The sequence below is a fragment of the Meles meles genome, chromosome 6 (genome assembly GCF_922984935.1).
Source record: "Meles meles chromosome 6, mMelMel3.1 paternal haplotype, whole genome shotgun sequence".
Lineage (NCBI taxonomy): Eukaryota > Metazoa > Chordata > Mammalia > Carnivora > Mustelidae > Meles > Meles meles.
The window spans coordinates 151668047-151694338 of record NC_060071.1 but is presented as its reverse complement, the minus strand read 5'-3'; the positions used below and the strand labels follow the sequence as shown (position 1 = coordinate 151694338).

General features: G+C 40.8%; 1 pseudogene and 1 gene segment (V, D, J or C); both read left to right on the top strand.

Moving 5' to 3' along the window:
* LOC123943474 overlaps window positions 1-26292 on the top strand; it is a 1358446-nt gene that overhangs the window by 586801 nt on the left and 745353 nt on the right.
* On the top strand, window positions 4105-12511 carry LOC123943796 (annotated as a pseudogene).

Below are 26292 nucleotides of genomic sequence, written 5' to 3'. Positions count from 1 at the left end.
CAACATAATATTAGAAGTCCTAGCAAAGGCAATCAGACAACAAAGAGAAATAAAAGGTATCCAAATTGGCAAGGAAGAAGTCAAACTCTCTCTCTTCGCAGATGACATGATTCTTTATATGGAAAACCCCAAAGACTCCACCCCCAAACTACTAGAACTCATACAGCAATTCAGTAACGTAGCAGGATACAAAGTCAATGTACACAAATCAGTGGCTTTCTTATACACTAACAATGAAAATAGAGAAAGGCAAATTAGAGAATCGATTCCATTTACTATAGCACCAAGAACCATAAGATACCTGGGAATAAACCTAACCAAAGAGGTAAAGGATCTGTACTCAAGGAACTACAGAACACTCATGAAAGAAATTGAAGAAGACATAAAAAGATGGAAGATGGTTACATGCTCATGGATCGGAAGAATAAACATTATTAAAATGTCTATACTGCCTAGAGCAATCTATACTTTTAATGCCATTCCGATCGAAATTCCACCGATATTTTTCAAAGAGCTGGAGCAAATAATCCTAAAATTTGTATGGTATCAGAAGAGACCCTGAATTGTTAAGGAAATGTTGAAAAACAAAAACAAAATTGGCGGCATCACGTTAACTGATTTCACACTTTACTACAAAGCTGTGATCACCAAGACAGCATGGTACTGGCATAAAAACATACACATAGACCAGTGGAACAGAGTGGAGAGCCCAGATATGGACCCTCAACTCTATGGTCAAATAATCTTCGACAAAACAGGAAAAAATTAACAATGGAACAGAGAGTCTCTTCAAGAAATGGTGCTGGGAAAACTGGACAGCTATATGTAGAATGAAACTCGACCATTCTCTTACACCATACACAAAGATAAACTCGAAATGGATAAAAGACCTCATCGTGATACAGGAATCCATCAGAATTCTCCTATGGAGGAGAACATAGGCAGTAGCCCCTTTGATATCAGCCACAGCAACTTCTTTCAAGATATGTCTCCAAAGGCAAAGGAAACAAAAGCGAAAATGAGCTTTTGGGACTTCATCAAGATCAAAATCTTCTGCACAGCAAAGGAAACAGTCAACAAAACAAAAAGGCAACCCACGGGGGGTCAAGATGGCGGGGAAGTAGGAGGCCAGTAATGGACCTGCAACTCTATGATCAAATAATCTTCAACAAAGCAGGAAAAACTATCCAGTGCAAAAAGACAGTCTCTTCAATACATGGTGCTGGGAAAATTAGAAAGCTATGTGTAGAAGAATGAAACTTGACCATTGACTTACACCATACACAAAGATAAACTCGAAATGGATAAAAGACCTCAACGTGAGACAGGAATCCATCAGAATCATAGAGAAGAACATAGGCAGTAACCTCCTCAATATCAGCCACTGAAACTTCTTTAAAGACATGTCTCCAAAGGTAAAGGAAACAAAAGTGAAAATGAACTCTTGGGACTTTGTCAATATCAAAAGGTTCTGTCAGTTATCATATGGTTTCACTTATTTGTGGAGCATAACAAATAACATGGAGGACATGGGGAGATGGAGAAGAGAAGGGAGTTGAGGGAAATTGGAAGGGGAGATGAACCATGAGAGACTATGGATTCTGAAAAATAACCAGAGGGTTTTGAAGGGGCGGGGGGTGGGAGGTTGAGGAACCAGGTGGTGGGTAATAGGGAGTGCACATATTGCATGGAGCACTGGGTGCAAAAACAATGAATACTGTTACGCTGAAAAGAAATTTAAAAAAAAATCTTCTGTACAGCAAAGGAAACAGTCAGCAAAACAGAGGCAACCCACGGAATGGGAGAAGATACTCGCAAATGTCACTACAGACAAAAGGCTGATATCCAGGATCTATAAATAACTCCTCAAACTCAACAAACACAAAACAGATAACCACATCAAAAAATGGGAACATGACATGAACAGACAATTCTCCAATGAAGACATACAAACGGCTAGCAGACACATGGAAAAGTACTCATCATCATTATACATCAGGGAGATTCAAATCAAAACCACATTGAGAACCACCTTACAACAGTGAGAATGGCCAAAATTAACAAGACAGTAAACAAGTGTGGAGAGGTTGTGGAGAAAGGGGAACCCTCTAACACTATTGGTGGGAATGCAAGTTGGTACAACCACTTAGGAAACAGTGTGGAGATTACTTATGAAATTAAAAATAGAGCTCCCCTATGACCCTTTTATTGCACTGGAAAGAAATTTTAAAAGTAAATAATTTTTTTAAAAAATAGAATATTAAAAACATACAGATGTAGTGAAAATAAGGGCCATCTGTACCCCACTGTTCATAGTAGCAATGGCCACAGTCGCCAAACTGTGAAAGTACCGAGATGCCATTCAACAGACAAAGGATAAGGAAGATGTGGTCCATATACACTATGGAGTATTATGTCTCCATCAGAAAGGATGAATACCCAACTTTTGTATCAACATGGATGGGACTGGAAGGATTATGCTGAGTGAAATAATTCAAGCAGAGAGATTCAGTTATCATATAGTTTCACTTATTTGTGGAGCATAAGAAATAACATGGGGGGGGCCTAATTGGTACAGTCGTTAGGCATCAGCCTTCAGCTCATTTCATGGTCCCAGGGTCCTAGGATCAAGCACCACATCGGGCCCCCTGCTCAGCCAGAAGCCTGCTTCTCACTCTCCCACTCCCTCTTCTTCTATTCCCTCTCTCGTTGTCTCTCTCTCTCTCTCTCTCTCTGCCAAATAAATAAATAAATAACATTAAAAAAAAGAAAGAAGGAACACAGAGGACATGGGGAGCTAGAGAGGAGAAAGGAGTTGGGAGAAATTGGAGGGGGAGATGAACCGTGAGAGACTGTCGACTTGGAGGAACTAACTGAGGGTTTTTGAGAGGAGAGGTTGGGAGGTTGGGTGAACCTGGTGGTGGTTACTGTGGAGGGCACGTATTGCATGGACCACTCGGTGTGGTGCAGAAGCAATGAATTCTGAACACTGAAAGGACATTTTAAAAAATAAATAAAAATTTTTAAGAAAAGAAAGAAAGCAAGCAAACAGGCGACTAAGCCACCTGGCATCACCACACTCCAATTTCAAGTTAGATTACAAAGCTGTTGTCATCAAAATGGCATGGTACTGGCATAAAAACAGACACACCACAATGGGACGCATAAGAGAGCTTGGATACTGATAGTCCTCATAATTTTGCAAAGATTATTCATTCATATATTAAAGGTATATTTAAACTTGGCTCTGATAGAATTCTTAACTCTGAATGGGAATTTATAATATTGATGTCCTGTTCCAATGTTTCCTACCAATAAATGCATTTTTTATTTGTTTATTTAGAGCATAACAGTGTTCATTGTTTTTGGCATCACACCCAGTGCTCCATGCAGTACATGCCCTCCCTATTACCCACCACCTGGTTCCTCAACCTCCCACCCCCCGCCCCTTCAAAACCCTCTGGTTGTTTTTCAGAGTCTATAGTCTCTCATGGTTCATCTCCCCTTCCAGTTTCCCTCAACTCCCTCTCCTCTCCATCTCCCCATGTCCTCCAAGTTATTTGTTATGCTCCACAAATAAGTGAGACCATATGATACTTGACTCTCTCTGCTTGACTTATTTCGCTCAGCATAATCTCTTCCAGTATATAAATGCATTTTTTAAAGATTTTATTTATTTATTGGACAGAGAGAGATCTCAAGTAGTCAGAGAGGCAGGCAGAGAGAGGGGGGTGAAGCAGACTCCCCGTCCCAACAGAAAGCCCATTGCGGGGGCTCGATTTCAGGAATCCAGGATCATGACCTAAGCCAAAGGCAGAGGCTTTAACCCACTGAGACACCCAGGCACCCAATAAATGCATTTTTTAAATAAACAACAAAAAAAGAATACTGCACATTGTCAAAGTGCCATCTAAACAAAGTGATCCACAAACAATGCAGTCTTTGTTTGTAACTTGTTAAGAATTGAACCTACGTCTGGAGCTAACTATATACTCAGAGGACATGCAAATAGGGTCTTCCCTCCACTGAATAAAACAGCCCAGCCCAGAGAGGAGTCCCAGCCCTGGGATTTCCAGGTGTCCTCATTCAGTGATCAGGACAGAACACGGAGAACTCACCATGGAGTTTGTGCTTGGCTGCGTTTTCTTTCTTGCTCTTTTAAAAGGTAATTTCTGGAGAACAAGACACATTGAGTATGTGAGTGGATATGAGTGAGAGAAACCATGGGTGTATGACAGATTCCTGACTGCGATGTCTTGTGTCTGCAGGTGTCCAGTGTGAGGTGCAGCTGGTGGAGTCGGGGGAGACCTGGTGAAGCCTGAAGTGTCCCTGAGACTCTCTTGTGCAGCCTCTGGATTCACCTACAGTAGCTCTGGCATGAGCTGGGTCCGCCAGACTCCAGGGAAGGGGCTGCAGTGGGTCGCAGGTATTAGCTATGATGGAAGTAGCACATACTACGCAGACTCTGTGAAGGGCCGATTCACCATCTCCAGAGACAACGTCAAGAACACGCTGTATCTGCAGATGAACAGCCTGAGAGCCGAGGACACGGCCGTGTATTACTGTGTGAAAGACACAGTGAGAGGACATCAGTGTGAGCCCCGACACAAATCTCAAACTACAAGAATAACAGACCAGCAGAGGGTGCACACTACTCACCAATTCTGTATCTAATCCCAGGAGCAGGTACAGATGGAGTCTATGGCACATTTCCTGTCAGGGTGTGGGGTTTCCTCCCCATAGAGCAATTTCCCCAAGGGAGCCTCCTCGACATTATTCTGTGCTTTCCTATTCACTCTCTGACTTAGAAACTTAGTTGTAACAGGAAGACAAATAGACTAACATGCAAAAAAGAAAAAAGAGTCAGTGACATTACTTTCCTCTTGTCTTAAATACCAAAATATTACGAATATCCTGATGCAGGTAAACAAAACCTTCATAAGAATTTCAGTGGCACTCACAGTGGATCACAAGAACCTCCAGCAGGGCCAGAAGACCACACACACACACACACACACACACACACACACGAGTATAAAATCTCCACTGGGTGTGGTATAAAAACAATGAGTACTGTTACACTGAAAATAAATAAATAAATTTTAAAAATGAGAAAAAAATCTCCACTGAAAAAAAAATTAAATTTAAGAAAAAACTAGAAAACCATTACCACTATCCTGTCATTTCTCTGCAGCAAAGGTGATCCTAAGACAGAAACACGCCATACAGGAGCACCTCAAGATGCAAGAAAAATCTCAAATAAAAAACCTAACATTACATCTAAAGGTCCTAGAGAAAGAGCAACTGAATCCTAAATATAGCAGAAGGACGGAAGTAGCAAGATTAGAGAAGAAAAGGATTATATAGAAACTAAGAAACACAGAACAGATCAAAGAAACCAAGGTCTGCATACTTTTTTTCTAATTCAATTAGCCAAGGTATAGTACATCATTGGATTTTGACATAATATTCAACGCCCCATCTCTTCAGTATAAAACGCTGTGCTCATCATATCACGTGATACTTTGGGGGAAAAAGCACAATACACCTGAGAATCCTCTGCCTAAATTTACCAAATGAAAGAGAAAGGGCCCAAATAAATCACAAAGAAGTCTATCTGGTCCAGTGTATCATTCAAAGCTTTCATTTCCTTGGTGCATGAACAATGAATTCTGGAACACTGAAGAGAAATTTTTTTTAAAGGTGAAAATAAAGTCTTTATTCTTTTTAATGTTCACAAGGCAACATATCGTACATTATCAGTTTTTGATGTAGTGTTCAAAGATTCATTAGTTGTGTATAACACCCAGTGCTCATCATATCACCTGCCCTCCTTATTCCCCATCACCTGACTACCTCATCCCCCACCGCCCTCACTTCTATAATCCTTGTTTGTTTCCCAGAATCCAGAGTATCTCATGGTTTTTCTCCCTCCCTGATTTTTTTTTTATTTTTCAGTGTTCCAAGATTCACTGTTTATACACCACACCCACTGCTCCATGCCATATGTGTACTCCTTGATACCCAGCACCAGGCTCACCCAATCCTCCAGCCCCTCCACTCCAAAACCCTCAGTTTATTTCCCAGAGTACACCGTCGCTCGTGCTTCATATCCCCCTCCAATTTACCACAATTCCGTTTTCTTTTAATCTCCTAATGTCCTCTATGTTATTCCTTATGCTGCACAAGTAAGTAAAACCGTAGGATAATTGACTTTCCTGTGGTCCTCCTCACTATTCCTTATGTTCCACATAGAAATGAAACCATAGGATAATTATCTTTCTCTGCTTAACTTATTCTACTTGACATAACACCCTTCAGTTCCATCCAAGTCAATGAAATGGTAAGTATTCATCCATTCTGATGGCACAGTAATATTCCATCGTATGTTTGGACCGTATCTTCTTTATCCATTCATATGCGGAAGGAAATCTCATCTCCTTCCACAGTTTCACTATTGTGGACATTATTCCTATGAATATTGGGGTGCATGTACCCGTTTGTTCACTACAACTGTATCTTTGGTGTAAATATCCAGTAGAGAAATTGCTGAGTCATAAGGCAGTTCTATTTTTAACTTTAGAGGAATATAGACACTCTTTTCCAAGGTGGCTGTATCAACTTGCATTCCCACCAACAGCGTAAGAGGGCTCCCCTTTCTCCACATCCTCTCCAACATTTGTTGTTCCCTGTCTTGTTAATTTTATTCTTTCTAAATCATGAAAGGTGATGATTTATTGTGGTTTTGGTTTATATTTCCATGGTGGCAAGAGATGTGGAGCATTTTTTCATGTGTGTGTTGGCCACTTGTATGTCTCTCTGGAGATGTGTCTATTCATGCCTTCTCCACATTTTTTGACCGCATTATTTGTTTTTAGGGTGTTTAGTCTGGTAAGTTTTTTAGAGATCTTGGATATCAAACCTTTGTCTGTAGTGTCATTTGCAAATATCTTCTCCCATTCCATAGGTTGCCTTTCAGTTTTGTTGACTGCTTCCTTTGCATTGCAGAAGATTTGTATCTTTGTGAAGTCCCAAAATTCCTTTCACTTTCTGTTTTCCTTGCTTTTAGAGACACATCTTGCAAGAAGTTCTTGCAGTTGAGGATCTAAGAGGTTACTGCCTGTGTTCTCCTCTCAGAGGTTGATGTAATACTTTGCTTAATGGGTCTCTGAACTAACCAGAAAACACACCCTAGTATCCAGCCATAGTGTCATTGACAATGTCCGCATCACAAACACCTGTTACTCCCACATGCCCATTGTTTTGTTCCTGGGGATGAGAACCCCATACCAACCCACCTGCTAGGATCTTGTTGAGATTCTTAGCATCCATATTCATCCGTGATATCGGTCTGAAATTCTCCTTTTTGGTAGGATCTTTGCCTGCTTTGGGGATCAGGGTAATGCTGGCTTCATAAAAAGAGTCTGGAAGTTTTCCTTCTGCTTCAATTTTTTTGGAAAAGCTTCAGGAGAATTAGTGTTATTTCTTCTTTGAAATTTTGGTAGAATTCCCCAGGGAATCAGTCAGGTCCTGCAGTTTTGTTGTTTTTTTTTTGGGGGGGGGGGTTGATCACTGCTTCAATCTCATTACTAGATATTGATCTATTCAGGTTATCAATTTCTTCCTGGTTCAATTTTGGGAGTTTATAGTTTTCCAGGAATGCATCCATTTCATCTAGGTTGCTTAGCTTACTGGCATATAACTGTTAATAATAACTTCTGATGATTGTTTCTACTTCCTTGGTGTTAGTTGTGATCTCTCCCTTTTCATTCATAATTTTATTAATTTGGGCTTTCTCTCTTTCTTTTGGATTAGTGTGGCCAATGTTTTATCCATCTTATTGATTCTTTCAATAAGCTTCTAGTTTCTTGATACGTTCTACTGTATCTCTGGTTTCTACCTCATTGATCTCTGCTCTAATCTTGATTATTTCCCTTCTTGTGTGTGGAGTTGGTTTGATTTGTTATTGATTCTCCAGTTCTTTAAGATGTAGACACAGCTGGTGTATTCTGGATTTTGCAATTTTTTTGAGGGAGGCTTGGATGGCAATGTAATTCCCCCTTAGGACCGACTTTGCTCTATCCCATAGGTTTTGGACCGAATTGTCTTCATTCTCATTGGTTTCCATGAATTGTTGAAGTTCTTCCTTGATCTCCTTGTTGATCCAAGCATTCTTAAGCAAGGTGGTCTTTAGCTTCCAGGTGTTTGAGTTCCTTCTAAACTTTTCCTTGTGATTGAGCTCCAGTTTCAAAGCATTGTGATTTGAGAATATACAGGGAATAATGTCAGTCTTTTTGTATCGGTTGAGTCCTGCTTTGTGACCGAGTATGTGCTCTATTCTGGAGAAGGTTCCATGTGCACTTGAGAAGAATGAGTATTCTTGTTGTTTTAGGGTGGAATGTTCTGTATATATCTATGATGTCCATCTGGTCCAATGTTTCATTCAATGTTTTTGTTTCTTAATTGATTTTCTGCTTGGATTATCTATTACTGAGAGAGGAATGTTAAGATCTCCTACTATTAATGTATTCATAGCAATATGACTCTTTATCTTGATTAATAGTTTTCTTATGTAATTGGCTGCTCCCATATTGGGCGTGTAGATATTTGCATTTGTTAGATCATCTTGGTGGATAGTCCCCTTAATAATTATATAGTGTCCTTCTGTATCTCTGACTGTAGTCTTTAATTTAAATCTAATTTATTTGATATGAGACTCGCTATCCCAGCCTTCTGTTGAGGCCCATTGTCATGAAAGATGCTTCTCCATCCCTTCACTTTCAGTCTGGGTGTATCTTTAGGTTCAAAATGGGTCTCTTGTAGACAACATATGGATGGGTCCTGTCGTTTTATCCAATCTGCAACCTTGTGTCTTTTTATGGGTGCATTTAGTCCATTCACATTGAGAGTGATTATTGAGAGATAGGTTGTGATTGACATCATGTTACCTCTGAAGTCTTTCTTTCTGTAGGTTGTCTCGATATTTCTATTTGATATTTGATATTTTTAGGATGCTTTCTCTGTTATATAACCCCCCTTAATATTTCTTGCAGTGTCAGCTTGGTGGTTACATAGTCTTTTAAGCCATGACAGTCTTGGAAACTCTTTATCTCCCCATCCACTCTGAATGTCAGTCTTGCTGGATAAAGTATACTTAGATGCATGTTTTTCTCATTTAGTACCCTGAATATATCATGCCAACACTTTCTGGCTTGCCAGGTCTCTGTGGACAGGTCTGACGTTATTCTGATGGGCTTTCCTCTGTATGTAAGGAGCCTCTTTGTCCTAGCTTCTTTTAGGAGGATCTGTCTAGAATTGTAATTCTTCATTCTAACTATCAGGTGTCATGAGGATTTTCAAGAATCTAAAAACTTGGGGGGAAACCGCTCTGCCTCTAGTACATGAACGCTGTTTCCATTCGTGAGAGTGGGAAATTTTTCATAGACAACTTGTTCCACTATATCTTCTAGACATCTTTCTTTTTCCTCCACTTCAGGGATTCCAATAATTCTGATGTTGGAATGATTCATGGCATCATTTATTTCCCTGATTCTGTTTTTGTGGCTTCTGAGCTGTTTGTTCCAGGCTTCCTCCTGATCCTTTCTCTCTGTTTGTCCTCCAGATCACTGATTCCATCTTCTGTCTCAGTTACCCTAGCTTTTAGAGAATTTATATTAGGTTGGAACTCATTGAGAGCTTTGTGAATATCATCCCTTTGGCTTTCAGTTCTGCCCTAAAATTGTGAACATCATCCCTGGTGGCTTTCAGTACTGCCCTAATCAATTCTGTTTGGTCATCCATGGCTTTCTCCAACCTAGCTATTGCCTGGATAATTCTTAGTCTGAATTCCTTTTCTGACATATTGTCTATGTCGATAGCCATTAGCTCTGTTGTAGAAGGCGCATCCTCTGTATTTTTCTTCTGTTGGGTATTCCTCTTCCTAGTTATTTTGGTAAGAGATGACCGAACAGATGCAGCGGACTTATCGATTGTGGTGCAGTCAAGGTGCACCCTGGAACGCTTCTGTGCAATCAGGGTTCCCCACCCAAATGAGAGAAAAAAGGAAAGAAAAAGAAATAGAAAAGAAGAAAAAGGGGAAAGAAAAAAGGAAAAAAAGAGAGAGAGAGAGGAAAAAAAGGGAAGATAAAAGAGAAGGCTCAGCCCAAATGGGCCACAAGGTAAGATTTGTGAAGTATACAAACAAAAACAGACAAACAAAAAGACTGATAAAAGTATATGACAAGAGAAAAAAATACATATATAAGCAAAAAAAGGGACGAACCTCATTAGAAAGAACCCCAAGTATAAGATTTATATATTATCAGGACAAACACAAATTCACAGAAACACTGACAGAAGGAAAAATTGGGAGAGTGGTTATAAATTCTCAGTGTGGGTGAGGAAGGTTATTTTGATTCTTCCTGAAGGTATCTTGATGTTTTTGTTAAGGGACTCAACTTTTTTAAGTTACAGAGGGATTAGAAACTGGTTTGCCTATAGGGGTAGCATTGATTGGGGAAAGGGGATTACCTTGAAGTTTAACTCTATATGTATAGTAGAAAATAAAAATTAAAAAAGAATAAACTAGACTAAACTAAGTTAAAATTTAAAAAAGAATTTAAAAAATAGAAAAACAAAAGAAAAACACGGGTGTATGTATCAAAAATTCCAGGTTAGAAGGTTATTAAAGAATTTGATGTACTGGATATCTCAGTGTGATTGATGGTAAATAGGTTAAAAAATTATCTGTATGTATAAAAAAAAAGAACCAGAATATTGGTAAAGAGTTAAAAATAAAAGTTGTATTTATGAAGTAGTGGTGGTTGTTCTCTTGTAGTCTTTTTTTTTTTTTCTTCCTTCCTGGTTGCTTTTCTGGGGGGGCCTGCCACGTGTGTTTTCAGACAATGATGTTCCCTGAGTTAGATCCTCCCGCTCCCCTCAAGGGGTTGGGCTCTGAGGAAACTGTTCTTTTCAGGCTTTTGTTCTCTGGGGGTTTTTATGTTCTTTCATCTGCTTTCTCTCGCCTTGACAGCTTTTGATGGTTTTTGGCGGTTTAGAGGAGAGCAAACTGCACCCCGACCTCCCTCTCAGAGAGAAGCCTCAGAATGTTCTGCAAGAGCTGCTGGCTGAGTCGGTTCTGAGTCACTGTCCCTGGGGATGCAGGAGCTCCTTGTTATACCCAAAACCAGGGCAGCGGTGGCTGTCCAGGCAGCTCCAGACCGCCAGAGAGGTTCCAACGAGATCGCACACTGAGATTTTCCCGCTGTCCCGGGCTGGGAATGTCTGGTTTTTCCGGATGCCAGAGCTCCAGGCTAGCACCGATGAGCACCTCTCCCAAGGGAGGGTGTGGGACGCGTGCATTTCAGGATTGCCATCTGGCCAGGTTCCCAGCCCCTCACGGGAGACAGACCCCATTTGTTCTCCGGTGCGCTGTAGGGTCAGGTGCACTGGCAGCTCAGTGATGGAGACCTGGTTTCTCTGCCGCACTCTCTCTGGCTCAGCACCAGTGGAGGCTGTCCTGGGTCCTGGGACATAGGTCCCTGACCCTAACCACCCAGGTTCCACTATTTCCCCCGCGATCCTTTGCTCTTTGTTTTTTGAGTGCTTTCAGCCAGACTCCAAGTTAATGCTGGTCCCCAGATGCAGGGCACTATCTTATTGGGGTATTACTTTCCAATTAGTCACCTCTGGTGCTCCCTCCCCCTTTTGTATATCTTCTGATATCAGTCCGATGCTCCCAGTCGGCTTTACTTGCCACTGGCGTCTTCTGCTCCTGTAGAGATCCAGACGTGTATAATTCTGATCTCAGGCTGATTTCATGGGTGGTCGGAGTTCTTTGGTAGGTAATCAGCTCACTTTAGGGTACAGGTTGAAACGGTGCCTCCTCCTACTTCCCAGCCATCTTGACTCCTCCCTGTTCTACTGTATTTCTGGTTTCTAATTCATTGATCTCTGCTCTGATCTTAACTGTTCTCCTTCTAATGCATAGGTTAGGCTTAATTTGCATTGATTCTCTTCTTCCCGGGTTGCTTCCCTAGCCCTAGCAAGAGGGCATGCTCCTCCAGATGCCAGTCAGCATGGGGAGGAGGTTGCTCCATGAGGAAGGCAAGACCACTTCCTCTGTGCTCTCTCCCAGTGTGCTAGCTACCTCGCAGTCCACTTTCAGGATACTTACAATTCTCTGGAATGTTTGAAAAATTACTCTTACACCTGATAAACACCTTTTCTCAGGAGACAGGATGGTGGAGAAGCAGGAGATGCTGTTCCAACTGGTCGCCTAAAGTGAGCTGATTATCTACCAAGGAACTCTGATCACCCGTGAAATCAGCCTGAGATTAGAATTATACACTTCTGGATCTCTATGGGAGCAGAAGACACCAGTGGACAGGTAAAGTGGAGTAGGAACATCGGACTGATATTGGAAGATAAATAAGAGGGGGAGCGAGCCACCAGAAGCGATCCACTGGAAATTAATACCCCAGTATGAGAGTACCCTGTGATTGGGGACCAGCATTAACTTGGAGTCTGGTTGAAAGGATTGGGGAGGGGAGGCGAACCATAAGAGACTATGGACTCTGAAAAACAACCTGAGGGTTTTGAAGGGTCAGGGGTGGGAGGTTGGGGGAACAGGTGGTGGGTAATGGGGAGGGCACGTTTTGCATGGAGCACTGGGTGTTGTGCAAAAAGAATGAATACTGTTACGCTGAAAAAATAAATAAAATGGAAAAAAAAAAAACTAGAAAAAAAAAAGAGCAAAAGATCTTAAAGGGAAATTGATTGAATCAGGTGGTTTGGGACAGGGGCTTAAGCCCAGGAACCCACACCACTACCCCTGGACCTGAGCCAGAGAGAGTGCAGCAGAGAACCAGGCCTTGGTCCCTGAACGGCCAACATGTGTGAGAGCATCTGGGTGGCGGCTCCTGTGAGTCTGGTGTGGATGCCAGCCGGCACTCTCTAGATCACAGCCTTCTGTACTCTGCATGCTCACTGTGCAAATGGGGTCTGAGTCACGCTCCTCACCTTTCCTGAGAGAGATTGTAGCCAGTGCTCTCTAGGACCAGGAGATCCTGAACACTCCCATCCTGGGCCAGCATGAAAATCTCAGTGTGCTATCTCTAGGTGGGACTTCTCTGGAGGCCTGGACCTGCACAGACAGCCATGGCAGAGGAAGCCACAGGAAGCTATTTCTCTGGACTAGTATTTCTCGGGGTTTGGGGTAAAAGCGGGAGTTCTTCTGACCACTGAGACTGTGATTGGGGATGTGTTCTTCCAGCAGTGGGGGAGGGTGGATTTTTGTGCTCTGGAACACCCAGAGAGGAGCAGACTGTGGCTTCTCTCTGAGACGGAGGTCTGGGTGCAGTTTGCTTTCCTCTAGACCTCCAAAGAAATGCCAAAAGCCACAAAGGGAGAAAAAAAAACTCCAGAGAACAAAAGCCTGAAAAACAAGTTTCCTCAGAGCCCAGTCCCTAGAGAGGAGCAGGAGGACTCAACTCTAGGAAGACTGCTGAAAAACTACACAGGAGTCCCCTCCCACAGAAAGCCAGCCAGCCAAACAAACAAACAAACAAACAAACAAAAAACCCAAGATGACAACCACCACTACTTCATAGATACGACTTTTTTTTTTACTTTTTTAAAATTTCTTCTCAGCATAACAGGATTCACTGTTTTTGCACCACACCCAGTGCTCCATGCAATATGTGCCTCCTTAATACCCACGACCTGGCTCTCCCAACATCCCACCCCCACCCCTTCAGAACCTTCGGGTTGTTTTTCAGAGTCCATAGTCTCTCATGGTTTTCCTCCCTTTCCAATTTCCCTCAACTCTCTCCTCTCCATCTCCCCATGTCCTCCATGTTCTTTGTTATGCTCCACAAATAAGTGAGACCATATGATACTTGACTCTCTCTGCTTGACTTATTTCACTCAGCATAATCTCTTCCAGTCCCATCCATGTTGCTACAAAAGTTGGGTATTCATCCTTTCTGATGGAGGCATAATACTCCATCGTGTATATGGACCACATCTTCCTTATCCATTCATCCATTGAAGGGCATCTTGGTTCTTTCCACAGTTTGGCGACCATGGCCATTGCTGCTATGAACATTGGGGTACAGATGGCCCTTCATTTCACTACATCTGTATCTTTGGGGTAAATACCCAGTAGTGCAATTTCAGGGTCATAGGGAAGCTCTATTTTATTTTCTTTTTTTTTTAAGATTTTATTTATTTATTTGACAGATAGAAATCACAAGTATGGAGAGAGGCAGGCAGAGAGAGAGAGAAGAAGAAGCAGGCTCCCTGCCAAGCAGAGAGCCCGATGTGGGGCTTGATCCCAGGACCCTGGGATCATGACCTGAGCGAAAGGCAGAGGCTCTATTTTTAATTTCTTGAGGGATCTCCACACTGTTCTCAAAAGTGACTGTACCAACTGCATTCCCACCAACAGTTTAAGAAGGTTCACCTTTCTCCAGATCCTCTCAAACACACGTTGTTTACTCTCTTGTTAATTTTGGCCTTTCTAATTGGTGTAAGGAGGTATCTCAATGGAGTATTAATTTGAATCTCCCTGATGGCTAGTGATGATGACAACAAAGAAAAATAAAAGGTATCCAAATTGGCAGTGAAGAAGTCAAACTCTCTCTCTTCACAGATGACATTGTTCTTTATATGGAACACCCAAAAGACTCCACACCCAAACTACTAGAACTCATACTGCAATTCAGTAATGCAGCAGGATACAAAGTCAATGTACAGAAATCAATGATTTTCTTATACACTAACAATGAAAATACAGAAAGGGAAATTAGAGAGTTGATTCCATTTATTATAGCAACAAGAACCATAAGATACCTGGGAATAATCCTAACCAAAGAGGTAAAGGATCTGTACTCGAGGAACCACAGAACACTCATGAAAGAAATTGAAGAAGACACAAAAGGATGGAAGACCATTCCATGCTCATGGGTCAGAAGAATAAACATTGTTAAAATGTCTATACTGCCTAGAGAAATCTATACTTTTAATGTCATTCCGATCAAAATTCCACCGGTATTTTTCAAAGAGCTGGAGCAAATAATGCCTAGTCACTTTTTCCACTCTAACTGGTTTAATGTGGTATGTCTTAGTGGTTTTGATATGAGTTTCCCTGATGGCTAATGATGATGAACACTTTTTCATGGGCCTGTTGGCTATATGTATGTCTCTTTTGGAGAAGTGTCTTTACATGTCTTCTGCCAATTTATTGACTTGATTATTTAATTTTCGGACGTTGAGTTTGAGGACTTCTTTATAGGTCTTGAATATCATCCCTTTATCTGTAGTATCATTTGTAAATATCTTCTCTCATTCTGTGCATGTATCTTGGTTTTTTTGATTGTTTCCTTCGCTGTGCAGAGGTTTTTGATCTTGATGACGTCCCAAAAGTTCATTTTCACTTTTGTTTCCTTCCCCTTTGGAGACGTGTCTTGAAAGAAATTGTTGTGGCCGATATCGAAGATGTTACTGCCTGTGTTCTCATCTAGGACTTTGATGGATTCCTATATCACTTTGAGGTTTTCCATCCTTTTTGAGTTAATCTTTGTGTATGCTGTAAGAGAATAGTCGAATTTTATACTTCTATACATAGCTGTCCAGTTTTCCTAGCACTATTTATTGAAGGACTGTCTTTTTTCCACTGAAAATTTTTTCCTGCTTAGTCGAAGATAGTTTGACCATAGACTTGCCAGTAATATCTGGGCTTTCTACTCTGTTCCACTGCCCTATGTGCCTGTTTTTGTGCTAGCACCACGCTGCCTTGGTGATCAAAGCTTTGTAATAAAGCTTGAAATCAGGCAACATGATGCCCCTAGCTTTGTTTCCCTTTTTCAACATTTCCTTAGCAATTCAGGGTCTTTTCAGGTTCCATACAAATTTTAGGATTGTTTATTCCAGAACTTTTAAAAAATGCTGGTGGGATTTTGATCAGAATCGCATTGAAAGTATAGATAGCTGTGGACAGTATAGACATTTTAACAATGTTTATTCTTCCAATCCATGAGCATGGAATGGTCTTCCATCCTTTTGTGTCTTCTTCAGTTTCTTTCATGAGTGTTCTGTAGTTCCTCCAGTACAGATCCTTTACCTCTTTGGATAGGATTATTCCCAGGTAGCTTATGGTTCTTGGTGCTATAGTAAATGGAATTGATTCTCAAATTTCCCTTTCTATATTGTCATTGTTAGTGTATAAGAAAGCAACTGATTTCTTATCAAAAATCAAAATCATTGATTTTGTATTTTGCCACATTGCAGATTTGCTGTATGAGTTCTAGTAGTTTGGTGGTAAAGTCTTTTGGGTTTTCCATATAAAGTGTCCTGTCATCTGTGAAGAGAAAGGGTTTGACTTCTAATTTGCCAACCTGAGTAGCTTTTATTTCTCTTTGTTGTCTGTTTGCTGCTGCTAGGACATCTATGTTGAACAAAAGTGGTGAAAGTGGGCCTCCTTGTCATATTCCTGATCTCAAAGGGAAGGGTTTCATCTTTTCCCCATTGAGTATGATATTCGCTGTGTGTTTTTCATAGATAGATTTGATGAAGTCGAGGAATGTTCCCTTTATACTTATACTATTTTCTTTTTTTAATTTTTATTTATTCTTTTAAATTTTATTTATTTCTTTAATTTCTTTACAGTGTTCCAGAATTCATTGTTTATGCACCACACCCAGTGCTCCATGCAATATGTGCCCTGCTTAATACTCACCACTATGCTCACCCCACCACTCACCCCCCTCCCCTCCAAAACCCTCAGTTAGTTCCTCCGAGTCCACAGTCTCTCATGGTTCATCTCCCCCTCCAATTTCCCCCAACTCCCTTCTCCTCTCCTTCTCCCCATGTCCTCCCAGTTATTCCTTATACCCCACAAATAAGAAAAACCATGATATTTTACTCCTTCTGCTTGAATTATTTCACTCAGTATAATCTCTTCCAGACCCGTCCATGTTGATACAAAAGTTGGGTATTCATTCTTTCTGATGGAGGCATAATACTCGATAGTGTATATGAACCACGTCTCCCTTATCCATTTGTCCATTGAAGGGCATCTTGGTTCTTTCCACAGTTGGCGACTGTGGCCATTGCTGCTAAGAACATTGGAGTACAGATGGCCCTTCTTTTCACTACATCTGTATCTTTTTGGTAAATACCGAGTACTGAAATTGCAGAGTCATTGGGAAGTGTTATTTTTAATTTCTTAAGGAATCTCCACACTGTTTTCCAAAGTGGCTGTACCAACTTGCATTCCCACCAACAGTGTAATGGGGTTCCCCTTTCTCAACACCCTCTCCAACACATGTTGCTTACTGCTTTGTCTTGATTCTCACTGGTTTCCATGAATTGTTTAAGGTCTTTGATTTCCTGGTTAATCCAAGCATTCTTAATCAAGGTGGTCTTTAGCTTCCAGGTGTTTGAATTCCTTCCAAACTTTTCTTATTGTTGAGTTCCAGTTTCAAAGCATTGTGGTCTGAGAATATACAGGGAATAATCTCAATCTTTTGGTATCGGTTGAGCCCTGATTTATGACCCAGTACATGGTCTATTCTGGAGACAGTTCCATATGTGCTGGAGAAGAATGAGTTTTGGTTGTTTTAGGGTGGAATGTTCTGTATATATCAATGAGGTCCATCTGGTCCAATGTGTCATTAAATGTTCCTTTTTCTTTTTTTTTTTTTTTTGTGTGTGTGTATTTGTTTATTTACAGCATAACAGTGTTCATTGTTTTGGCATGCTCCTTTTTCTTTATTGATTTTCTGCTTGGATGATCTGGACAGATCTAGATAGACATTACTGAGAGTGGCATGTTAAGAGCCCTTATGATTAATGTATTCATATCAATATGACTCTTTACCTTGATTTACAGTTGTCTTATGTAGTTGGCTGCTCCCATACTGGGAGCATAAACATTTACAATTATTATATCCTCTTGGTGGATAGAGTCTTTAAGAATGATGTAGTGTCCTTCTGTATCTCTGACTATATTCCTTAATTTGAAATCTAATTTATCTGATATGAGAATCGCTACCTCAGCTTTCTTTTGAGGCTCATTGGCATGAAAGATGCTTCTCCATCCCTTCACTTTCAGTCTGGATGTATCCTTAGGTTAAAAACGGGTCCCTTGATACACGGAGTCAAGATGGCGGGGAAGTAGGAGGAGGCACCATTTCAACCTGTACCCTAAAGTGAGCTGATTACCTACCAAAGAACTCTGACCACCCATGAAATCAGGCTGAAATCAGAATTATACACGTCGGGATCTCTACAGGAGCAGAAGAGGACAGTGGCAGGTAAAGCAGACTGGGAACGTCCTGATATCGGAAGATAAACAGAAGGGGGAGGGAGCCACCAGAGGTGACCGATCGGAAAGTAACACTCCAACACCAGAGTGCTCTGCGTCTGGGGACCAGCATTAACTTGGAGTCTGGTTGAAAGCACTCAAAAAACAAACAGCAAAGGATCGCGGGGGGTAATAGTGGGAACCTGGGCAGTTAGGGTCAAGGACCTAAGTCCCCAGACCCAGGACAGCCTCCCCTGGCGCGGAGCCAGAGAGAGTGTGGCGGAGAAATCAGGTCTCTGTCCCTGAGCCGCCAGTGCACTTGAATGCCAGCGTGCCCAAGAACGAGTGGGGTCTGGCTCCCTTGAGGGGCTGGGAGCCTGGCCAGATGGCAGTCCTGAAATGCATGCGTCCCACACCCTCCCTTGGGATAGGTGCTCATTGGCGCTAGCCTGGAGCCCTGGCAGCAGCGGGAAAAACCAGACATTCCCAGCCCGGGACAGCGGGAAAATCTCAGTGTGCGATCTCTGCTCGGAACCTCTCTGGCGGTCTGGAGCTGCCTAGACAGCCACCGCTGCCCTGGTTTTCCGTACAACGAGGAGCTCCTGCATCCCCAGAGACAGTGACTCAGAACCAACTCTGCCAGCAGCTTTTGCAAAACAGTCTGAGGCTTCTCTCTGAGAGGGAGGTCGGGGTGCTGTTTGCTCTCCTCTAAACCTCCAAAAACCATCAAAAGCTGTCAAGGCGAGAGAAAGCAGATGAAAGAACATAAAAACCCCCAGAGAACAAAAGGCTGAAAAAAGCAGTTTCCTGAAAAAAAAAAAAAAAAAAGAGCTCACCCCCTTGAGGGGAGCTGGAGGACCTAACTCAGGGAACATCATTGTCTGAAAACCCACGTGGCAGGCCCCTCCCCCAGAAAACCAACCAGGAAGGAAGAAAAAAAAAAAGACTACAAGAGAACAATCACCACTACTTCATAAATACAACTTTTATTTTTAACTCTTTACCAATATTCTGGTTCTTTTTTTTTATACATACAGATAATTTTTTAACCTATTTACCATCACACTGAGATGTCCAGTACATCAAATTCTTTAATAACCTTCTAACCTGAAATTTTTGACACATACACCCGTGTTTTTCTTTTGTTTTTCTATTTTTTTAATTCTTTTTTAATTTTAACTTAGTTTAGTCTAGTTTATTCTTTTTTAATTTTTATTTTCTACTATACATATAGAGTTAAACTTCAAGGTAATCCCCTTTCCCCAATCAATGCTACCCCTATAGGCAAACCAGTTTCTAATCCCCCTGTAACTTAGGAAAGCTGAGTCCCTTAACAAAAACATCAAGATACCTTCAGGAAGAATCAAAATAACCTTCCTCACCCACACTGAGAATCTATAACCATTCTCCCAATTTTTCCTTCTGTCAGTGTTTCTGTGAATTTGTGTTTGTCCTGATAATATATAAACCTTATACTTGGGGTTCTTTCTGATGAGGTTCTTCCCTTTTTTTTTTTGCTTATATATACATATTTTTTTCTCTTGTCATATACTTTATCACTCTTTTTGTCTGTCTGTTTTTGTTTGTATACTCCACAAATCTTACCTTGTGGCCCATTTGGGCTGAGCCTTCTCTTTTATCTTCCCTTTTTTTCCTATCTTTCTATCTCTCTTTTTTTTTCCTTTTTTCTTTCCCTTTTTTTTTTTCTTTCTTCTTCTCTATTTCTTTTTCTTTTCGTTTTTCTCTCATTTGGGTGGGGAATCCTGATTGCACAGAAGCGTTCCAGGGTGCACATTGACTGCACCACAATCGATAAGTCCAGCTGCATCTGTTTAGTCATCTCTTACCAAAATGACTAGGAGGAGGAATACCCAACAGAAGAAAAATACAGAGGATGGGCCTTCTGCAACAGAGCTAATGGCTATCGACATAGACAATATGTCAGAAAAGGAATTCAGACTAACAATTATCCAGGCAATAGCTAGGTTGGAGAAAGCCATGGATGACCAAACAGAATTGATTAGGGCAGAACTGAAAGCCACCAGGGATGATGTTCACAATATTAGGGAAGAACTGAAAGCCACCAGGGATGATGTTCAAAATGCTCTCAATGAGTTCCAAACCAATCTAAATTCTCTAAAAGCTAGGGTAACTGAGACAGAAGATAGAATTAGTGATCTGGAGGACAAACAGATAGAGAGAAAGGATCAGGAGGAAGCCTGGAACAAACAGCTCAGAAGCCACGAAAACAGAATCAGGGAAATAAATGATGCCATGAAACGTTCCAACGTCAGAATTATTGGAATCCCTGAAGGGGAGGAAAAAGAAAGAAGTCTAGAAGATATAGTGGAAGAAGTTGTCTATGAAAATTTTCCCAATCTCACAAATGGAAACAACTTTCATGTACTAGAGGCAGAAAGATTTCCTCCCAAGATTTTAGATTCTGGAAAGTCCTCACGGCACCTTATCGTTAGAATGGGGAATTTTGTTTCAAGAGAGACCCTCTTAAAAGCAGCTAGGACAAAGAAGCTTCTTACATACAGAGGAAAGCCCATTAGAATAACGTCAGACCTTTGCACAGAGACCTGGAAAGCCAGGAAGGGCTGGCAAAATATATTCAGAGTACTAAATGAGAAGAACATGCAACCAAGAATACTCTATCCAGCAAGACTGACAATCACGTTTTGCATGGAGCACTGGGTGTTGTGCAAAAACAATGAATACTGTTACGCTGAAAAAATAAATAAAATGGGAAAAAAAATAAAAATAAAATGGATGGAGAGATAAAGAGTTTCCAAGACTGGCAAGGCTTAAAAGACTATGCAACCACCAAGCCGACACTGCAGGAAATATTAAGGGGGGTCCTATAAAAGAGAAAAAGTCCCAAGAATATCATTGAACAGAAATATAGAAACAATCTACAGACAGAAAGACTTCAAAGGCAACACGATGTCAACAAAAACCTATCTCTCAATAATCACTCTCAATGTGAATGGCCTAAATGCGCCCATAAAACGACACAGGGTTGCAGATTGGATAAAACGACAGGACCCATCCATATGTTGTCTACAAGAGACCCATTTTGAACCTAAGGATACACCCAGACTGAAAGTGAAGGGATGGAGAAGCATCTTTCATGCCAATGGGCCTCAAAAGAAGGCCGGAGTAGCGATTCTCATATCAGATAAATTAGATTTTAAACTAAAGACTTTAGTCAGAGATACAGAAGGACACTACATAACTCTTAAAGGGACTATCCGCCAAGACGATCTAACAATTGTGAATATCTATGCCCCCAATATGGGAGCACCCAATTACATAAGAAAACTATTAATCAAGATAAAGAGTCATATTGATACGAATACAATAATAGTAGGAGATCTTAATACGCCTCTCTCAGAAATAGACAGATCATCAAAGCAGAAAATTAATAAAGAAATAAGAGCATTGAATGAAACATTGGACCAGATGGACCTCATCGACGTATACAGAACATTCCACCCTAAAACAACAGAATACTCATTCTTCTCAAGTGCACATGGAACCTTCTCCAGAATAGACCACATACTGAGTCACAAAGCAGGACTCAACCGATACCAAAAGACTGACATTATTCCCTGCATATTCTCCGATCACAATGCTTTGAAACTGGAGCTCAATCACAAGGAAAAGTTCAGAAGGAACTCAAACACCTGGAAGCTAAAGACCACCTTGCTTAAGAATGCTTGGATCAACCAGGAGATCAAAGACAAACTTAAACAATTCATGGAAACCAATGAGAATGAAGACACTTCGGTCCAAAACCTATGGGATACAGCAAAGGCGGTTCTAAGGGGGAAATACATAGCCATCCATACCTCCCTCAAAAACATTGAAAAATCCAGAATACACCAGCTGTCTCTACACCTTAAAGAACTGGAGAATCAACAACAAATCAAACCAACTCCACATGCAAGAAGGGAAATAGTCAAGATTAGAGCAGAGATCAATGAGGTAGAAACGAGAGATACAGTAGAACATATCAATGCAACTAGAAGCTGGTTTTTTGAAAGAATCAATAAGATCAATAAACCATTGGCCACACTAATCCAAAAGAAAAGAGAGAAAGCCCAAATTAATAAAATTATGAATGAAAAGGGAGAGATCACAACTAACACCAGGGAAATAGAAACAATCATCAGAAATTATTACCAACAGTTATATGCCAATAAGCTAAGCAACCTAGATGAAATGGATGCATTCCTGGAAAACTACAAACTCCCAAAATTGAACCAGGAAGAAATTGACAACCTGAATAGACCGATATCTAGTAATGAGATTGAAGCAGTGATCAAAAACCTCCCAAAAAACAAGAGCCCAGGACCTGACGGATTCCCTAGGGAATTCTACCAAACTTTCAAAGAAGAAATAACACCAATTCTCCTGAAGCTGTTCCAAAAAATTGAAGCAGAAGGAAAACTTCCAGACTCTTTTTATGAAGACAGCATTACCCTGATCCCCAAACCAGGCAAAGACCCTAACAAAAAGGAGAATTTCAGACCAATATCACTGATGAATATGGATGCAAAGATTCTCATCAAGATCCTAGCAAACAGGATCCAGCAACACATTAAAAAGATTATCCACCATGACCAGGTGGGATTCATCCCTGGGTTGCAAGTTTGGTTCAACATTCGCAAATCAATCAGTGTGATAGAACACATCAATAAGAGAAGAGAGAAGAACCACATGGTCCTCTCAATTGATGCAGAAAAAGCATTTGACAAAATCCAGCATCCGTTCCTGATGAAAACGCTTCAAAGTATAGGGATAGAGGGAACATTCCTGAACTTCCTAAAATCTATCTATGAAAGACCCACAGCAAATATCATCCTCAATGGGAAAAAGCTTGCAGCCTTCCCGTTGAGATCAGGAACACGACAAGGATGCCCACTCTCACCACTCTTGTTCAACATAGTATTAGAAGTTCTAGCAACGGCAATCAGACAACAAAGAGAAATGAAAGGTATCCAAATTGGCAAGGAAGAAGTCAAACTCTCTCTCTTTGCAGATGACATGATTCTTTATATGGAAAACCCCAAAGACTCCACCCCCAAACTACTAGAACACATACAGCAATTCAGTAACATGGGAGGATACAAAGTCAATGTACAGAAATCAGTGGCTTTCTTATACACTAACAATGAAAATACAGAAAGGGAAATTAGAGAATCGATTCCATTCACTATAGCACCAAGAACCATAAGATACCTGGGAATAAACCTAACCAAAGAAGTAAAGGACCTGTACTCAAGGAACTACAGAACACTCATGAAAGAAACTGAAGAAGACACAAAAAGATGGAAGACCATTCCATGCTCTTCGATTGGAAGAATAAACATTGTTAAAATGTCTATACTGCCTAGAGCAATCTAAACTTTTAATGCCATTCCGATCAAAATTCCACCGATATTTTTCAAAGAGCTGGAGCAAATAATCCTAAAATTTGTATGGAGTCAGAAGAGACCCCGAATTGCTAAGGAAATGTTGAAAAACAAAAACAAAAGTGGCGGCATCACGTTACCCGATTTCAAGCTTTACTACAAAGCTGTGATCACCAAGACAGCGTGGTACTGGCATAAAAACAGACACATAGACCAGTGTAACAGTGTGGAGAGCCCAGATATGGACCCTCAACTCTATGGTCAAATAATCTTCGACAAAACAGGAAAAAAATATTCAATGGAAAAAAGACAGTCTCCAATACATGGTGCTCGGAAAACTGGACAGCGATATGTAGAAGAATGAAACTCGACCATTCTCTTACACCGTTCACAAAGATAAAATCGAAATGGATAAAAGACCTCAACGTGAGACAGGAATCTATCAGAATCCTAGAGGAGAACATAGGCAGTAACTTCTTCGATATCAGCCACAGCAACTTCATTCAAGATATGTCTCCAAAGGCCAAGGAAACAAAAGCAAAAATGAACTTTTGGGAGTTCATCAAGATCAAAAGCTTCTGGACAGCAAAGGAAACAGTCAACAAAACAAAGAGGCAACCCACGGAATGGGAGAAGATATTTGTAAATGACAGTACAGACAAAAGGTTGATATCCAGGATCTACAAAGAACTTCTCAAACTCAACACACACAAAACAGATAATCATATCAAAAAATGGGCAGAAGATATGAACAGACACTTCTCCAACGAAGACATACAAATGGCTATCAGACACATGAAAAAATGTTCATCATCACTAGCCATCAGGGAGATTCAAATTAAAACCACATTGAGATACCACCTAACACCAGTTAGAATGGCCAAAATTAGCAAGACAGGAAACAACGTGTGCTGGAGAGGATGTGGAGAAAGGGGAACCCTCTTCCACTGTTGGTGGGAATGCAAGTTGTTGCAGCCACTTTGGAGAACAGTGTGAAGATTCCTGAAGAAATTAAAAATAGAGTTTCCCTATGACCCTGCAATTGCACTGCTGGGTATTTACCCCAAAGATACAGATGTAGTGAAAAGAAGGGCCATTTGTACCCCAATGTTTATTGCAGCAATGGTTACTTTCGCCAAACTGTGGAAAGAAACAAGGTGCCCTTCAACGGATGAATGGATAAGGAAGATGTGGTCCATATACACAATGGAGTATTATGCCTCCATCAGAAAGAATGAATACCCAACTTTTGTAGCAACATGGACAGGACTGGAAGAAATTATGCTGAGCGAAATAAGTCAAGCAGCGAGCGTCAAGTATCATATGGTCTCACTTATTTGTGGAGCATAACAAATAACATGGAGGACATGGGGAGATGAAGAGGAGAGGGAGTTGAGGGAAACTGGAAGGGGAGATGAACCATGAGAGACTATGGACTCTGAAAAACAACCAGAGGGTTATGAAGGGGCGGCGGGGGGGTGGGAGGGTGTAGTGGGGTGGGAGGTTGAGGAACCAGGTGGTGGGTAATAGGGAGGGCACGTACTGCATGGAACACTGGGTGTGATGCCAAAACAATGAACACTGTTATGCTGTAAATAAGCAAATTAAAATAAATAAATTAATTAAAAAAAAGAAGAAGATATGGTGTATATACACAATGGAACACTATGCAGCCATCAAAAGAAATGATATCTTGCCATTTGCAAAGAGGTGTATGGAACGACAAGGTATTATGCTGAGTGAAATGAGTAACTCAGAGAAAGACAATTATCATATGATCTCCCTGATATGAGGAATTTGAAAGGGACTCCTAATCACACAAAACAATCGGAGGGTTGCTGGGGGTGTGGGATAGGGATAGGGTGGTTGGATTATGGATATTGGAGGGGGTTTGTGCTATGGTGAGTGCTGTGAAATGTGTAAGCCTGATGACTCACAGACCTGTACCCCTGGGGCAAATAATAAGTGTTAATAAAAATAATTTAAAAAAATAAAATAAAATGGAATTATGCTAATGTTTGGGTAACTGCCAAACATTAAAATAAATGATTTTTGCTACAGAGAGCAAAATGATTGAATTTTCAAGGATTTGTGCATAGCAAAAAAAAAAAAAAAGAAAAAAGTCCTAGAAATAAAATTACATACAATATAAATTCTTCAAAATTAAAACTAGTCTAAGTAACACAAGAACAGCCCATAGGAATGTGTCAACAGGTTGAAGAAGGGAAGAGGAAGGAGGAATTCCTGAGAAAATACAGGAAGTTTTATGGAGGGTTGATTTGTTCACTCTTGATAATGTTGATTCCGACATCCATGTTTATCCTATCACACACTCTGCCTATATGCCCTTCATTCCGTGTCAAGGACACTCACCAAAACTCTTACAAATAATCCCAGAGATGACTAGGGAGGAAAACATACACATCAAAATGTTAGAAAATACACCTACACAAACCTGTTGCTCTCTATATTTCAGGGCAACGTAGAGAGGAAATAAAATCATCCTGTTCACATTACAGGAGTGGTTCCACTTTCCTCGCCAGCCTGCCCCTCTGTTCTCCA